Source organism: Cydia amplana, chromosome 7 (genome assembly GCF_948474715.1).
Source record: "Cydia amplana chromosome 7, ilCydAmpl1.1, whole genome shotgun sequence".
In the NCBI taxonomy this organism is placed as follows: domain Eukaryota; kingdom Metazoa; phylum Arthropoda; class Insecta; order Lepidoptera; family Tortricidae; genus Cydia; species Cydia amplana.
Window position 1 is genome coordinate 4,316,521 of NC_086075.1, and position 6,028 is coordinate 4,322,548.

Consider the following 6,028-nt stretch of genomic DNA (forward strand, 5'->3'; position numbering starts at 1 on the left):
AAGTGTTATTTTAAACTTCAAATGACGAACACTGATTTAAACTTTCACGATTTTTACACATTATTAAATTATACAACGGGACTTAATCGCGTATCTAAGTTTTAAGATTTACCTCCGACGTTTCGAGGACGGCGTTGTCCCCGTGGTCTCGGAGAAGACTGGTCTGGATAACCCTAAAATCCTGTCCACGGATCGTCATTTCTAGTCATTAGTAAATGTAAGCGTAAACGAATATCGACAGTCGATAAATCGAATATCGTTAGTGTTGTGTGTCGACAGAGTGACATCCCTAGTGCGCAAAACGTTCAAGCGGATAAACAAGACCAAGTGCGGGTAGTTCGAAAAACTCGCGCGGTTAGACGATGCTGATGTCAACTTAAGCCAGTCTTCTCCGAGACCACGGGGACAACGCCGTCCTCGAAACGTCGGAGGTAAATCTTAAAACTTAGATACGCGATTAAGTCCCGTTGCACTGCGTGTGTTATCAAAATCGTTGCAGACTTATCTTGGTCTAACTCTAATAGTTTTGCTAGCAAACAGGATTCTTGCTTCTTTGCCCATAAAATTGGTAATGGCGAAAACCGAATATGCATGTCTTGGCGGAAGCACTACCGTGCCCCAAGATTACGAAAAGTCAAAAAGTCAAGATCTACCTACATCAAATGTTGGTAGCTCCTTTTTTTCATAGATTTTTCACATCATTAACATAATTTTTTTTAGGGAGAGGGATAACGAATGAGTGGCCATATTTAAGGTTGTAACATACCTATTACCTACACGTAAAGTAGGTACAGTCGACGTCAAATATATGTTTACATTTTTCGCTTTATTACAATGGAGTAAGGTGCAAAAGTGTTAACATATCTTTGACGTCGACTGTCTGTACTTAGTGCAAAATATTTGATACAGTATTTTGCTCTATTTTACGTGTCTTAGTTTTCCTTAAGAGTTTTAGTAATACAGCTAGATTATGTACCTATTTGGATGATTCAGATATTAGTAAGTATGGTGTTCGTTTGTGACCAAGTGTTATTTTTGAAGCCCTTTGTGCAAAATTAACCTATATTCATATTTAAGAAATCAATATTAATATCACCAACGAAAACTTACGCACTATAGGCATATCTAAAAACTTAAATATTTCCAATAATTAAGATATTAGCGAAACTTATAATTTTAACTTATACTTAATATAATATATTGATAGGTTAAGTTTTTCTTCGAAACGCAATTATATTAGCAATATTTTCGTATGTTTCAGTTAATTTAAATTTTTTTTCAACGTACCTTTTTCCGATTAAAAGTGCCGATAAAGATAAATCCCTGCAATTTTACCTTTTATACAATTTATCGAGTTTTCCAAAGAATTCTCATTTTTCCTATAAAAACATCTTTTAAAATATATACAGTCCACTCTACTCCACCTGACCATGGCCAAGGCCGTTCCATACGGTGTTAGTTAGTAACATAAAAAGTAAAGTAAGTAGGTACATGATACAAAAAATATTTCATTCAAGCAATACATAAATATGTACCTACAAATATATGGAGAGATAGGACGAGGAGAAGTTACGTAACTTATTGCCTCGATGATATACAGTGCCTTACTGAAGCCTTGCATACAACATATTTAAGTAAATAGGAATATAAAACTAAATAGGACTAGGACTTTTTTTTATACAGTTTACAGTATTTTTATCAAAAACCTTCAGTAGTACCACAGATTATATTAAGGTATAATAGTTCTGTACTACTAAAATAGTGGTAATTGTGGTCAACACCATTATATATCGTCATGTATCTGTAAATAAATATTTTAAAAACGTAATTCATTGTTTTGTGGCATTATTAAACGGTAAGTACCTACCTCTATTAGTGCAGTATTTTTGTATATTCTATCTATTATCAATAGTTACTATTAAGTTATGTAAATGCTATCGTTATTATACAATTAAATTGAATATTACTACATCTTATAAAACAAACCCTCCCACACCGCGTCTGTCTGTCTGTACGTTCGCGATAAACTCAAAAACTATTAAACGGACGTGGTTTCATGTGGTTTTCACCTATCAATAGAGTGATTCTTGAGGAAGGTTTAGATGTATAATTTTAATTTGTAATGCTTACCCGTGCAAAGCCGGGGAGGGTCGCTAGTAACCTCATAAGACCCAATATGGTTTATAAATTGCTGGTTTAACGATATTTTGATAATTAAGTTTAGATATTGTGTGTTAATTACTTACCTGACTAAATAAATACCTAAGTATAGGTAAGAATAAGCTATATGCACCGAGTGCCTTACTGATCATGTAGTCTGTATAAAACGCTTTTAGAATAAGTTAGCGTTAATTTTAATATTATTTAATATGACAACATATCGTTAAAATAATGCTCGTTTAATTTTAATATTTTTTCATACGTTTTGATAACTTGAAATAAATAAATGATTGATTAATACCTCGCTTGCTTGTAGATATTGGTATATTTACTCGTATTCGTATATTATCATTGGCGTAGGCACTGTTTTTAGGTTGCCACCTCGATAAAGTGTCCTATAATTTTTCAGGTGTTTTGCACTTATAATTAAATGATTGTATGTATTTTACGTGTCCTATGTATAGTTGCATTTAAAATACCTATACTGTTCGTGTTTTATGTCTTGAAAGCAATATAAAAACATATCGATACCAATATCAATGGTACCTATGGTAAATAGGTAGGTACTACTTGGCAAATATTTAGAATGCAAGCAATATTTTATTAATTATCTGTTGGGATAGGTTGCCAAGCGGACCCCAGGCAGAAGATTCCGATGAGCCGTGGCAAAAAGCAGGGATACGCAAGGAAGATGATGATTTTAATATTAATTATCGAAAATTATATGTATGGTAAAGTATTGTCACCGACTTTTGGTTAAGTTAGTCTATACGTAAGTAACTAAGTACCTACCTAAATCTTGTATTTGAAATGTACTTTATTAACCTTTTGGACGCCAATTACCGGTATATCCGCACCGTAGGTTCAACGCCAAAGACCGATTAATCGGTCACAGACCACAGAGCAACATCGTCCTACGTGCATATGTATACACAAAGTTCAACTTCAGTTTTGACACTTCAATGATGTGGCGTCTGAGTGAATCTTATGTGTTTGACACGGCGTGGAAAAGGGTGGATCAACTATTTCTTGTTGTTATTCTGTCCGGTCAGCCAAGAGACAATAGTAGCATAGTTTGTTAGAAGACATTGTCCACCACCTTCTTCTGACACGCTTGGTAGACGACCCTCAATGGAAAGGGTTTATAAGTATCACAAAAAAGCGTGTTTGGTGAATTTAAATGCTTAAAAATCAGGTTTTAAAGAGTGACCCAGGAGAACGTAACCATGGCAACGAGTGACAAGAAAAAGTTGATCACCCAAAAGGTTAATATTAAGTATATATCATTTATAACGAAATATAAAGACTCATAAATATGTCATTTGTATTTGTTTGTAGTTATACGCAAAATATGATATGTGCGGCTACGTAGATTATTTGAATGCATCGTTGCTCGCCGAGAGCGAAATAATCGCTTGTATTATATTGCAGTTATGAAAATAAATGTTCAATTGAAAATTGCGTATTATTTAACTTCGATCTCAATTAACCTTTCATTGTATGTGTGGCACAAAAATCGTGGGTTATGTTCTACCTACAGTGAGCAGATTCGATGAAATTTTAATAATTTAAACAAAGCAGTTTCAACTTTCAACGCTATTGCCTACAGTATAGAGTATACAATATATTTCACTGGCAATATTGGGATTTATTTCTTGTAGGGCTGGGCCTTAGGAGGTTAATGAAAAATTTTATATTTTGGTAAAATGTGAATTTCTAATGGGTAAGGTCTAAAGGGTCATAATAATAAAAGTAAGATAATTTGATAGCAGTTTTATTCACATTGGTCCATACGAATTGTGAATCACATTCAATTGTTATAATACTAATTATTTGGTCACATTTACCAAGTACTCTAAACTTTTATAACTAATAGGGATAGGTGTCCAAAAATATCTACGCACACTCTTATTAAAATGACAACAAAGTTGTCTAAGTGATTATTTTGGACACCTCGCCCGCTTAGTTGGGCCGTAGTATTTAAAGTTGGACACTTCCTATTCCTAACGCTTAAATTTGGGATTTTAATGATAATTACTCACAATTATTAGCTCTTTCGATCGTAATAATAGAACAAAGTGTCCCAAAATTTCCATACAAAAGTATCGTTCCTTCCATACCGTTACCGTCATACAATGTCTTTGAAAAATGGTAACGGAATGGAAATAAACATCTGGGATACATTTTTATTAAGTACAGTCAGCAGCAAAGTTGCTAAACGTGCGAGGTGTTCAAAATTACCTTGACACACTCTTAATAAAGTCGCGTCAAGATCATTTTGAACACCTCGCCCACTTAGCACCTTCTGCTGCTGACTGTACTTTAACACAAAACATCAGCTTCATGCAGCCAAGGCCTCATTTAGACGGCGCTCGAACTCGTATACGATTTTAGTTACATTGCGGACCATTAAGGTTACCTACATCAATTCAGCCGACCGATCAAACGACGCAATGTCAGGCGTGTCTCACTCCGCGATTTCGTCGCTTTGCTACAGGTAGCTAAAAGTACATCCGTTCGGCCCCAATTTTGGGGAAAGACATAAGCCGCGCGTGGCGCTGTCGCCACCTAGCGGCCATATCTGTGCTGATCGTAACAGACGCGTTTTGTTAGAGAGTGAGTCTTCTGTACTTAGTACTATTATTTATTCTGTGGTAATGTAATCAAACGCCCCGTCTAAATAAGCCCTAATGCTCTGGTTTCCTAGGATAGCGGTGCCGTCATATAGCGGCCGTCTCCATACAAATACTACGACATCCATATTTAGCCGTATTATTTAGTATGGAGACGGCCGCTATATAACGGCACCGCTATCCTAGGAAAACCGAACAGTCCGTAACTGACCATAGTAACGTAACTTCTTACCAACAGCCTCAGTTAAACGGTAGGTAATTTCCTCGCTTACTTGGTAAGTGTGACCGGACCTTAACATTGCACTCATTAAATGCATCACTCTTAAATAACCTCTATAATTAAATATTTACATAAAATAGTGCTATGTAGCATAAAGCAATATAGTGAGAAATTAATAATTAAATAACAATAGTTAACACTCAGTGCGATTTATAACAGAAAATGCAACATTTATTAGAATAACGAGTAGAATTTTAGTTATTTGTGATAAACTTTTAATAAAATAATCCGAAATCAACCTTATTATCTAATTAACCGCAAACTTCGTTTTCTCAAATAATTTTAATTTTAAAGATACTTACTGTGAATTACTTTTCAGTAATTCACTTCACAATCTGACCTTTTGAATATCATAATAAGGTCTATTTTCAAAAATACATATATAATTCAACCCTTTTGAAAAACCACACATTTTTATAACTTAGCCACCCTTAACATTAAATAGCATCGTGTTTTGTGATTATAAATATGGATATTATTTATAATGTTTGTCTTTTACAGCAAAAATCCTCACAAATACATCTCACTATTTCATTTCTACTTTAAGCTTCAGTCTTAAGGCTAAACCTCTATTTACATTAATAAATCCTGACTAATTCCTTACATAGAAATACATGTAGATTTATTCAGTATTAAATATACATATATTAACCTTTTCGACGCCGTGTCAAACACAAAAGCTGTCACGCTGACGCCACGTCACCGAAGCGTCAAAACTGAAATTGAACTTTATGCATATGCACGTAGGGTAGGTCTATGTTGCTCTGTGATATGTGACCGATTGAACGGTCTACGGTGCGGATATATCGGTCAATGGCGTTCAAAAGGTTAAACGGGTCACTCACGTATCACGCATGAGTCATCGGGCGCAGAGAGCAGAGTCCTCGGTATAGAGTGAAATAATATGTGGAACGGTTTTAGACTTCGGGCTCATTTAGACGGCGCGCGAACTCGT